Source organism: Balaenoptera acutorostrata, chromosome 17 (assembly GCF_949987535.1).
Source record: "Balaenoptera acutorostrata chromosome 17, mBalAcu1.1, whole genome shotgun sequence".
Taxonomy (NCBI): domain Eukaryota; kingdom Metazoa; phylum Chordata; class Mammalia; order Artiodactyla; family Balaenopteridae; genus Balaenoptera; species Balaenoptera acutorostrata.
Window position 1 is genome coordinate 69,574,670 of NC_080080.1, and position 13,082 is coordinate 69,587,751.

General features: G+C 41.6%; 1 protein-coding gene across 1 annotated transcript in view; it reads left to right on the forward strand.

Moving 5' to 3' along the window:
• The window catches only part of CPA6 (carboxypeptidase A6), a 264,464-nt gene that overhangs the window by 108,419 nt on the left and 142,963 nt on the right, over positions 1 to 13,082 (forward strand). The window lies entirely within an intron of this gene.

Below are 13,082 nucleotides of genomic sequence, written 5' to 3' on the forward strand. Positions count from 1 at the left end.
TGAGAGAGCTTGTCTATTTTTGTTCATTGCTCTGTTCTCAGTGAGTGTCTTGAATATCCTAGGAGCTCAGTAAAAATTTTTTTAACAAACGGATTTAGTTTGTAATTTTCCAAAGCTTCACTTCTCCTCCTTGAAATCTCCCTGCTGATCATCTAGACACTTTCCTTCTAATTAAAACTTCAAGCAGACGTGAGTTGAGGAAAAGAAAGCTAGAAATTCAAGTTAATTAATTTTGCTATGTTTCAGTGAGTCCGATAAGAGAATTTTGTTGGCAAAGGTTGAAGGGCTTTGATTATTCAATCTTTGATGAATTCTATGGTTTTTAGAGTTAGAGGGTTTCTCATCTCCCCATTACTACAATATAATTGAGTGTTAACTTCAGCTAAAAGCTAAAAGGTTATGATGAGAAGTGTTGTGATGGGCTCTATTCCATGCCTACCAAGAATAGAAGCATCCCATAAAGTTTGTGGTGGTTTAGCTTCATTTTAATGGACAGCAAAGGAGACTTGCCAGGGAGGCCTCATTAACCTTCAGTGTGGGATAGACAAGCAAGTGTCCTAGGACTGCCATACAGTTGTACCTGGAGATGGTGTTAGGGGGATGACAGAGGAGGGATGACAGAATCAGTGGCTTCTGGAGATATTTATAATTATCAGACTTTTGGTCTTTTATTTTTGGTTTGATGTTTCTCTTTGACATCTTCCCTTCAGATATTGAATTTATTTGCAAATGAGGTTTTGAACTTTTATTGATTTCCTTTCTTCTTCCTCATCTGCAGCCCCTACACATGCAGTGTCCTGTTTAAGCTTGGGGGTCCCATGACAAGGGCTCAGAGTGAGGATGCAGGAGCTTATTCCAAACTGTCGCGATTTTATCCAATACCGGAGAGACTGCACTCACCAGGCATTTCCTAAACCTCCTCTCCCCCTCAAAGGAATCCCTGCTTCTGGGTACTGACATTGACCTTCCTCTGGTCACATATGATCATCAATCCCATTATAGCCTTTTCAGCAGCCATACCTGAACACTCTCTGAATAACCCACCAGGGACTCAAAAGTTACACAGAAACAAAGCAAGTTTCAAGCAGAAGTTTCTGTCTCCATTGTGTTGTAGAAATATCAGTGGAAAAAAACAGTAGCCCCTTTACATCTTAGAGTGCAGTATTCCCAGGAACAAATATTCTGAACCAAATATTGGAAAACATGATTTGTCAAAGGACGTTTCTCCCAATTTGTGAATATATTTACATGGTAAGCCTTACAAAGTGATAAAAATGAAATTGCAGAGTTCTGTATGCAGTGATCACTTACCATTATCAAAAGCAGTAAGATTACATCAGTGAGAACTGTGGGGGTTACTTAAAAACTCATCAGTCATTGTAGATGGAACCGAAAGATGTTGAGCATAGACAGGATGGTGGACCCTAATGACAGCACATTTACATTGTGCCCTTTTTGTACTTAAAAATGCTCCCGCATATTGTTTTCATTTGGTCCTTAAGGAAAGGGAATAAACTAGGGGAGGAAACAGTTTGGATGCAAAGGATCTTAGAAGATAACTGAGAGAAGAGGGGAGGGACTGGTGAGGAAAGAGGGGAGGGACTGGTGAGGAAAGAGGGGAGCAGAGCAAGGGGGGATGGGGAGTTAATATCCCAGTGTTGACGACGTTCTGGTGAGTCCACGTCACAGTCGCATCCAGCCCCTTGCAGTCACTATGTGACAGTCACACTGCTAAGTGCTTTCTATGAATTGCCTCATTTTAACGACCCTATGAATTGGGTACTATCATTACTGCTATCTTACAGATAGAGAAACTGGGAGAGACAGACAGAGGTTAAGGAACTTGCCCCAGGTCACAGTGCAGAATTGGAACACACGTCTAAGCAGTGCCAAACCCTCTAGAACCCAGGTGAGGCTACCTCTTGCCTGTAGTCTGTGTACTTTGATCGTCTTCACAATGGAGAGGATCAAGGCCAAGTGTGCAGGGCATTGGAGGCTGGTCTCAGAATGTGATCATTATCATGCTCTTACTTACTTTGTTCCTTGAGTCAGGGGTCACCAAGACCACCCCCAGGTTCAGTGATTGCAGGAGGAGCCGCACAGCTCAGCCTACAGGCCTAATTAGACCTATGATTTATTATGCAAAAGGATACGAAGCAAAATGAGCAAAAAGAAAAGGCACATGGCGTGAAGTCCAGGAGAACCCAGGCACAAGTTTCCAAGAATCGTCTTCCAGGAGAGTCACACAGGATGTTCTTAATTCCCTCAGTAACAAGTTGTGATGACACACGTGAAGCTCGCCATAGACGTAGCGCCTGGGGATTTTATTGAGCCTAATCACGTAGCCCCCTTGCCTCACACGCACCAGAATTCCAGGCTCCTGCAGGAGAGCAGGTGTTCAGCGTGAGCGATACTGTTTGCACAAGCACTTTAGGCACCGTGAACTGCTCTTCTCGGTTAGGATGGTAGGGACCCTGCCACAATCTAAGTTCCCAGGCCCGTCTTGCAGGCAGGCCGTTCTAAGTCTAGCAGATTCAGGCCTGCTGTAATAACTCTTTTCTGCACATTTCATTTCTTCCACTAAAGAAATTGTTTTATTAGGCTGAAGTTTGAGGCACTGAGCTTAACTAAATTTCTATCAATAAGCATCATGTTAACTTGAGGTCGTTTTAAATTCATATGATTTCATCACGTATTCCTCTTGCACTACTGAAAGCAGCAATTCTGGCCAGCCAGAGAAAAAAGCCTGCAGAGAAGAAAGAATATGACTGTCTGTCATCTGATGCCCTGTGGAGCTGATGGGACAGAATTGGGGCCATTGTTAACAGCTCCTTTGCACACCCTGTGCACTGCCTCCAAGGGGAAGAGAGGAGGGTTTGCTGGGAGGCCTTGAGTTGCCTTCTTTCCCTACAGCACAGTGTGGTAGACAGAATTCTAAGGTGACCCCAGCATTTCTGCCCCGTGGTGTACACCCTGCATAATCCCTCCTCTGAGTGTGGGCTGGGGCCTGTTAATACGATAGAATAGTCATTCTCTTGATATGTAAAGTATTATGCAGCAGGAGGGAGATTACCTGGGGTGGGCCTAACCTAATCAGGTGAGCCCCTTAAAAGCAGAGCGTTTTCTCCAGCTGTTGGTAGAGGAAGAAGTCAGAGAAGTGCTCCCCCTGGCACAGTCAAGCTGCTATGCTGTGAACTGCCCATGGGAGCCATGTGATAAGGATAGTGGCTGCTAGGATGTGAGAGCCATCTGCAGCTGACAGGCAGCAAGGAAATGGAGATGTCAGTCCTACAACCATAAGGAACTGAATTCTGTCACAACCATATGAGCTTGGAAGACAACCCTGAGGTCCAGATGAAATCCCAGCCCAGCTTGTATCTTGATTTTTGCTCAGTGAGATCTTGAAGAAAAAATCCAGCCAGCTGTGTCTGGACTTCTGACCTACAGAACTGTAAGATGATAAATGGGTATTATTTTAAGCTGAGTTTGTGGTAATTTGTTCTGCAGCAATAGAAACGAATATGCATGGTAAGATAGTATTCCTACATCTTGGCCTTTGATGGCTCTTGGTTTAATAGCATATATGAATGCTTTAAGTTACTTTTTCTGATTTCATTGACTGTAACCAAGCATTTATGGAAAAGTGAAAAGCAATTGGAATATATGCTTAGGCTAAATTCACAGTGCTTTATCTGAAACCAGAACAAATGCAAAGTGTATGTGCATTGTTGAATGGAATCTGAGACAGTATGGTCAGAGCATAGCTAATTAGACAGAGAACTGCTGTTACAAAGCTGGTTACTTTCCTAATTAAATTTTATGGTTTTGCTGAAGAATTAAAACAAAAGTTAAACAGAAAACCATGCCTCCAGAGAACTGGATTGAGAAAGCACCAACCAATTAAACTGGTAATTAAGAGCATAACCATGATTTAAATAAAGTTATGATGGAAAGGGGACAGTTTGCAGGTGAGTAAAATTAAAGTCCGAACACCATGTTCTGCCTAGATTTCTTCACAGATTCTTTGTGCTCTGAAGGAATAGAAATGGCTTTATGTAAAATCACAAAGTTTCTCTTAGAGAATTGACACAGCCTTGTTGAAAGAAAAATTAATGATGTTTGTTTCCGGTTTTCTCATCAGAGATCTGTAGGATAAAAAACTGTCCTGTATCCAAAAGTTTATCGTTTCTTTCAAACTAAAACATAGCCTCAAAAATATTAGTTTTCTTGATATCTTTGAGTGACATATCTAGACTCATAAATTTCCATGGGAAAAAACTGCACTTCTTATGAGGAAGCCTTCATCCTTTCTCCTTTGCTTGGTTGTGAACTTGGCTGCTGCCTTTCCCAGGTGTGACCACTTTCCTCAGTATCGTGCTATAGTTGAATGCTCTTTTCTCTAATCCTCCTTGGTACCCGCCCAAGTCATGCAGCTGGACCTATAGGATCTCCAGAACACCTGTGGTCCCTAGGAGCTTACAAGCTCAAACATCCAACTGGATGGTGGAATGGACTGGGAAACTTGTGAGAAGGAAGATGGACGATAGAACTCTTGCTATGGGAGTTATTTGTTCCAAGTTTCATTAGAAACCGATTGTGCCATTAGAGGATCTCTTAAGCATGGCTGTGAATTCTAAGAATTCTAAGATGGCCTTCAAGATTCTTAGCCCTGGTGTATACACACCTTCTCCCAGCTGTTCCATCAAACACTAATCTAGGTACTGCTTTAAAAGGATTTTGCAAATGTAAGTAAGGTACCAAATCAGTTGATCTTAAAATAGGGAGATTATCCAGGTGGGCCTGACCTAATCAGGTGAGCACTTTAAAAATAGAGTGTTTTCCCCACTCTCTGATTGCAAAAGAAGAAATAGAAAGATGGACTCCTGCTGGCCTGGAGGAAATCAAACATCCAAGCTGAGAGCTGCCATGTAACAAGAAACTGCAGGACTCTAGTTATTGACAGTTGCCCCCAGTTGACTAGAAGAAAACAGAGACCTCAGTCCTACAACTACAGTGAAACTTTACCAGCAACCATTGAGAATGTAAGAGGATCCTGAGCCCCAGATGAGACTGAAACCTAAGCTGACACCTTAATTTCAGCCCTGTGACACCCTAATCAGAAAATCAAGCCACTTTTGACCTACAGAAACGGTAAAGTAAGAATTGAGCTGCTAAATTTGTGGTAACTTAGCAATAAAAATCTAATAAAGTGGCCTCAAGCAGCCAGTGACTCAGTGAGCCAGCTGATGATACACAGAACCATTATGAATGATATTGAAAGATAAAAGTGAAGAAGAGACCAAAACTTTGATCTGTCAAAATGTTTGGGGCAGGAAATAGCATTTACATTTTTTTTTGTTAAAGGCTTTGTAAAGTAATGAAGCAACATTACTTTTGCTTTCTCTGGCATGATTTTTGAAAGTAAGAAAGCTCCTTATAATCCAGGCAGATGTCCAAATGCAGTTATGGATTAAATTTCAGGAATACAAATTTCAGATGTGGTATGCAGTTTTCTCCCTCTGTGTGGCTATTGGTAATTAGTAAACTCAATAACAAAAACATTAAGAGAAACAATACAATCTGTGGGAAAGACAGGAATACATTGGAAACAGTTTTTCAAAAGTAAAAAAAAAAAAAAAAAACCTACAGTACTCTTATTATGATTACCCCAGATCCTTTATTTAATTTACTCAAATAGGTTGACAACATGACCTTGGACTAATACCACCATATTTTTTTTAATAGATATTTATTGGAGTATAATTGCTTCACAATACTGGGCTAGTTTCTGTTGCTCAACAAAACGAATCAGCCATATGCATACACATGTCCCCATATCCCCTCCCTCTTGAGTCTCCCTCCCATCCTCCCTATCCCACCCCTCTAGATCATCGCAAAGCACCGAGCTGATCTCCCTGTGCTATGCTGCTGCTTCCCACTAGCTAACTATTTTACATTCGGTAGTGTATATATGTCGATGCTACTCTCACTTCCCCCCAGCTTCCCCCTCCCACCCCAAGTCATCAAGTCCATTCTCTATGTCTACTTCTTTATTCCTGCCCTGCAACTAGGTTCATCAGTACCGTTTTGTTTTTTTTTTAAGATTCCACATATATGCGTTAATATACTATATTTGTTTTTCTCTTTCTGACTTACTTCGCTCTGTATGACAGACTCTAGGTCCACTGTATTTTAAGTTGACCATGTTTCCTTTCTGTTTGCAAGATGTCTCAGTTTTGATGTTTAAACAACCTGTTTTGAGATGAGTTTTTAAACTTTAAAAGTATTGGGTTGGCCAAAAATTTCATTCAGGGTTCTCCGTAAGGTGTTACGGAGAAACCCAGATGAACTTTTTGGCCAACCTAATAGTTGCTCTTATTGGATGACAGTAATTGCTATTACTAAAGTGCTTGAAACTGGACAGTTTGAGAGGTCAGGTCCAACCAGTCTCCCATAGAAGGTGATCTCAACTGGGCTCATTCATGCATCTGCCATCACTCTTACGTCTAGTGGTTGGCTGTGGGCTGGGATGACAGGACAGCTGGACCATGTGTCTCTTATGGTTTAGCTGGCTAGCCTGGGGGTCACAGGGATCCAAGAGGAAACTTACAAAGCTCCTTGAACCCAAGCTTGAAACTCAGATATACTTCTTCTTTGTTTGTTTGTTTCATATAATTTTTTTAATTGGAGTATAGTTGTTTCACAATGTTGTGTTAGTTTCTACTGTACAGCGAAGTGAAATAGAGTTCCCTGTGCTATACAGCAGGTTCTCATTAGTTATCTATTTTATACATATTAGTATATATTTGTTAATCCCAATCTTCCACTTCATCCCACCCCTCCTTTCCCCCCTTGGTGTCCATACATTTGTTCTCTACATCTGTGTCTCTATTTCTGCCTTGCAGACTGGTTCATCCGTACCATTTTTCTAGATTCCACAAATATGTGTTAATATACGATATTTGTTCTTCTCTTTCTGACTGACTTCACTCTGTGTGACAGTCTCTAGGTCCATCCACATCTCTACAAATGACCCAATTTGGTTCCTTTTTATGGCTAATATTCCACTGTATATGTGTACCACATCTTTATTCATTCGTCTGTTGATGGACACTTAGGTTGCTTCCATGACCTGGCTATTGTAGATAGTGCTGCAATGAACATTGGGGTGCATGTGTCTTTTTGAATTATGGTTTTCTCTGAGTATATGCCCAGCATTGGGATTGCTGGGTCATATGGTAATTCTATTTTTAGTTTTTTAAGGAACCTCTATACTGTTCTCCATAGTGACTGTATCAATTTACAGTCCCACCAGCAGTGCAAGAGGGTTCCCTTTTCTCCACACCCTCTCCAGCATTTATTGTTTGTAGATTTTCTGATGATGCCCGTTCTAACTGGTGTGAGGTGATACCTCATTGTAGTTTTGATTTGCATTTCTCTAATAATTACTGATGTTGAGCATCTTTTCATGTGCCTCTTGGCCATCTGTATGTTTCTTGGGAGAAATGTCTATTTAGGTCTTCTGTCCATTTTTGGATTGGGTTGTTTGTTTTCTTGATATTGAGCTGCATGAGCTGTTTGTATATTTTGGAGATTAATCCTTTGTCCATTGATTCATTTGCAAATATTTTCTCCCATTCTGAGGGTTGCCTTTTCATCTTGTTTATGGTTTCCTTTGCTGTGCAAAAGTTTTTAAGTTTCATTAGGTCCCATTTGCTTATTTTTGTTTTTATTTCCATTACTCTAGGAGGTGGGTCAAAAAAGATCTTGCTGTGATTTATGTCCAAGAGTGTTCTTCCTGTGTTTTCCTCTAAGAGTTTTATAGTGTCCAGCCTTACATTTAGTTCTTTAATCCATTTTGAGTTTATTTTTGTGTATGGTGTTAGGGAGTGTTCTAATTTCATTCTTTTACATGTAGCTGTCCAGTTTTCCCAGCAGCACTTATTGAAGAAACTCAGACATACTTCTACCACATTCCACCAGACAAAGGAAGTCAGAGGGCCAGCCCAGATTCAAGGACTGAGAAAACAGACTCCAGTTCTTGATGAAATGATTGCAAGGTATGAATGCAAACATGAGAAAAATTTGTGGTCATTTTTATAACCCACCCCACCCACATATCCTTTCCAATCTGTCAATAAATCCGAGGTGAAAGATGGCAACTACCTACCTTGTCCGTATTCTCACTGCCATTGCCTTAGTTCTGACCCTGATTGCCTTTATCCTGATTTGCACTCATCTCCCAAACTGCCTTTCCATCACCTCATGTATGACTTCTACCTATTCTCCATACTGTAGTCAAGGTGATCTTTCTGAAATGAAAAACTGACTACGTCACATCACTACTGAAAACCTTTTAAGTATCCCCCCCACCCATTGTCAACAGCAGTATCTCCAGCCCAGACTGCACATTGAATCATCTCGGAAGCTGATATCTGGTCCCCCTGCCAGAGATTCTGACTCATTTGCTTGGGTAAGGCTTGGTTATTAGTTATCTTTTTAAAAGCTCTCTAGGTGAATCCATAGGTAGAAAGGGGAGTCAACCACTGGCCAAGGGTATAGACTGCAAACTTTTTGGCATGACACATGGAGCCCTTGAAAACCACACCCTGCCTGTCTCTCAGACATTTCTCAGCATCCATCACTATCTTTGGTTCAGGGTTCTTCACCCTCGCTGTACTGACCTGATTATAGTTTCTCTCTGAAGGGTCTTTTCTCAAGCTGTTCCTCTTCTCTGGAATGCGCTTCTCCTCTTTGCCCTGCTTGTAAACACCACTCACCTTTGAAGACTCAGCTAAAGCATGGATTGTCCTTGAATTCTCTGACCCTCACTGAAGTCTACAGACAGTATATCCTGGCATCCTTGGCACTTTGTACTTACAGCATCTTTCCTCCCCCAACCCATCCCCAGTAGAATGAGTTTCTTACAGATCTGCAGTTTAGTGGATCCCTGAATTTCATACAGTGACTAGGGAGGCATTGATGGGAGAGAAAGGAGCGAGTCTTCAGCTGGTGCTGAAAGAGCTTTATGCGCAAAGTCAGGCGCTCACTCCTAGGAACACAGCCCAGACAAGACGTAGAAAAGACCATTATTCCTTCCTGACCCACCCATCGGCTTTCACTTCTTTTCCTGTTCTTTGTAAATCACCCTTTGTATTTATTCGTGTGATTTCACCTGGAGAACTAACAAGAACTGGAGGGCATGATTTTCACTTTGTCAAATGCGAATCTCACTATTTCCACTTTTAAAGGACGTGAACATGGGATCGAGGATATGGGAATAGATGAAGTTCTTTTTCAAGGGCAGAGATGAGGCTTCTTGGTGACGGAGAGGTTTCCTATCCAGTGCACAGACTATACTTTGGTGCCGTTTCTTGGACCCATGAGCTTAGAGCAGCCTGTTCGTCAGCCACAGTCACAGAGTTTGCTTGATTTTTAAAAGTTTCCTGTTTCCTACCATATTTTTTTTTCTCTAGCTACATAAATGTGGAGTGATTTTCCCTGCCTTGCTTTGTTTTAGAGGTCCTTGGTGAGAAGGATGACAACTGTTTTAGAGAAATGGGCACCAGCATGTAAATAAGTACCAGTGACTTAAAAGGATTGACTATCACCATCCAAACACATATATTAAATATTTAGCCCTGTGAGTCTTGGACAGGTCAAATGTGAAAAGCAGTTAGCATGGTGATCATTGAGAGTATAACCCCTGGGGGTATATTTCCTAGGATCATATCCAGACTCTTTCATGTCGTATGAGTGTCAGCAAATTACCTAACTTCTCTGTGCCTCCACTCCCTAATCTGTAATGCAGGGAAATTCAGCAAGAGTTGATTACCCCACATTTGGGTTAACCTGTAGCTGGAACATATGTTTCTCTACACAGCAGCTATTTGTTGACATGCTGCGTCTCCCTCAGCAGATTGAGAACCTTCCGAGGGCAAAGACTACTTACCATTCTTCTTCAGGTGGGATCAGTGTCTGACTCTCCCTGGTGCCTGGCCATAGTAGGTACTCAACAAACCTTGAAGGAATGAGCAGATGTAATTCATTCATTCATCTACTTACCTATAATTATAATACAAGCCACTCGAACTTGGATTCTAATCAAGAACATGTGTATGTCTGAATATATTTTAAACAGGATCCAAAAAAATGAAAACAGAGGTAGAAATGAGAATTACTGTAGAATGATGGGTTAAGGGAGTATCAAGGAATAGGCAAAGGTTTAAGGTATAGGAAATTATCTGTCTCTTCAATTACAAAGGAAGTTTGACGCAGGAAGGGCGATTTCTGGAAAAGCTTGATGTAAGTTTCTTGAGAGAATCATCTCTAAGTTCTGCCATTTTCTGCTAGAGCCTCACGTAACTTTAGGCTTTTGCGTTTGGGCATTGACTAACTCAATGAATACAATAATGCTAATTGCCAGAAATATTTCAATTTGAAAATCAGAGCTCAGGTGTTTAGGAATCAATTTGTTGTTTTCTAAAATCAAAAATGTCTGTATCTCTTTAAGCGTTTGACATCCTTGATTAACACATCCCTTCCTTTCTTATAACCTAAAAACAGGTATTAGGGATGCCTATGTGGCCGTTCTCTATGCCCTAAAAACAAAATTCAGAGCAGCTTTTGCATATTCATCAGCCACCACCACAAAGACTTGACTTGATTAAAGACATTTCCTGTTTTCTACCATTTTGTTTTAATAGCTGTATAACTGTGGAGTGATTAAAATTCCCACTGTCCCACAAATACATCTCTTAGATCTTTTCCTGATCATTGCATTGGCTTTGAGGCTATCTGATCACGAGTGTCCTTCTCTTCTCCCACATTTCAGTCACATTTTGAAAGTGGGCTGTGATCTGGGCTAAGAATCAGCCTCATACTCTTGAGAAAGAAGAAAGGAGAAGGTACGGAGAGCATGATCGTAATCTCGTAGGGAAAAGGCATTGACCCAGTGCAGGGACTGATGATCTTTCAGAGGTTACACGACACGTCTTGTTTGTTCACTCCTTTAGAGAGAGAATGTTGGGATCACAGGCAAAGGCCGCCTCCGTGTTGGTAGACTAGGCTGAGCCTGGTGGCTCAGATGAGATGAGGGAGCGAGCCCTGGGCTCGCAGGCAAGGTGTGAGTAGATGGGAGGATAAACAGGGAAAGGGCGGGATGTATTCTCTCATTCAGTAGTCCCGCTCCCCCTTGCCCTAAGACCCTGGCCACCATGTCGGGAGCCTGGCTTAGTGTAGACAGCCCATTCGTTTAGTCAGCAAGATCAGTCAAGGTCCAGTCAGGAACTACACCAGTAATTTGAACAGGAAAATTTTTATATAAAGTAGTATTAACTAGTAATTGGTAACTGACTACTAAAAGGCATATGAGAGAAAACACAAGTGCAGAGAGCAACTACTACCCCCGGGCTGAGAAAGAAGGGACTGAGAACTTGATAGAGCCTTTTTCACCACTCCCCATCCCAAGGCTGAGATTCAGGTCTCCTTGGAGCCAGTAGCCCACTGAGTGGTGGAGAAATTAACCAGGGTGCCTGCAGGCCAGAGCTGGTCCAGAGGTAGCTGTCTGCTGTGGTGTCAGAAGAACTTTCCAGAGAATAAGTGCAACTGGGACTCACATATGCCACCAAAAAGCCGTGTCATAGGGGGGAAGAAAGCACATGGGAACCGGAAGAAGCCCCTTCCTCTGCTGTATCTCACTCTCTACAGCCCTCTCTTGACAAAGCCTAACGCTGACCAGCTATCAAAGGAGAAATGTTTACAGGGTACAGCGCGAGCATCACAAAGCAGGACGGAAAGAGGGTGGATTTGCAGTTGAAAGGCAGTATATTAATAACACATCACCTTTGCTAGTGCCAGAGATAAGGTAGTTAACAAGATAAATTAAGGCCCTTATACTCACCCTACCATCTGAAGAGAAATAAAAAGAAGTGACAAAGTCACAGCAAGGGTAGCTGTTAAGGAATGGCGTCAAATCCCTCTACCCACCAGAAGAGGAGAGAGAAGGGATTTAACAGTTGTTCTACACTTGACTTTGTGCCCAGCACACTGCTAAGTATCAAATATTTATCATGTGATCTCTGCAATTTAAAGAAAGGTTGGGATTATTAACCCAGTTTTTAGATGAAAAAAAATGGAACCATTCTGCTTCCATCCCACAAAAGATTTTTTTCATTTAAGGGAGTTCCTTGTGAACATGATTTAAGGAGAAGTTTCACCTGAAAATCTTTATCAGGTTTGAAAAAAAACTTTTGCTGAGATTCTTCCGTGGCCAGCTGAGAGTAAGGAAGGACCCGGGGATGCGCTAAGTTGGGAGTCCAGATGGAAGGAGCTGGGGGCTGGCCACGGGCAGACCTAGCTCCCTTTACAATGTTGTCCAGAAGCACTGTGGGCCTGGGCAATCAGCCATCTCTCCTGCCGTCCCCAGCAACACGCCTACTTCTTTATTTCTTCATTAATAATGTGTTCAAACCATCTCAGCACATTTTCTTTCAGTATATCTAAGTAATTGACATCAAACATTACAAAATTATTTTTCTACTATGTGTGAATAATGCAGGAGCAGCTAAGAGACTAGAGGGAAAATGGTGACTGGGAGTATGGTATTTTATGGTATTTCTATTTTAGCAAATCTAAATCTACATATCACAGAGCTTCTTGTTTATCAGATGTATTTCAAAAAAATATTGGGCCAAGCAATTTAGAGACTATAAAGGAAACACAGCTTTGATTTTGTCATAACAATCTCTTGGGGTCACCCGATCCCTTGCAGGAGCATCGGAGTGCTTTACTAGTCAAGAGATCAGTTGATCAAAGGTCATCAAGATAAATGATGTATACTAAAGGTTGACTTTCACAGGACCCAAGATACTGCCTAGAATAATTTATTCCTTACACAAATAAGATCTACATCATACAACCATAAGTAGATTCACTCTCAGATAAGGGATGTAAGAAACATGAGCCATAAAATATCATTCTCTGACGAGTATTATTTAGCCTCTTTTTCTTCAACAGACCTGTGAATAATGGTCTCTAGAAAATGTCCAGGAAGCCAGAAGATGGCATCTATGGATAAGGAG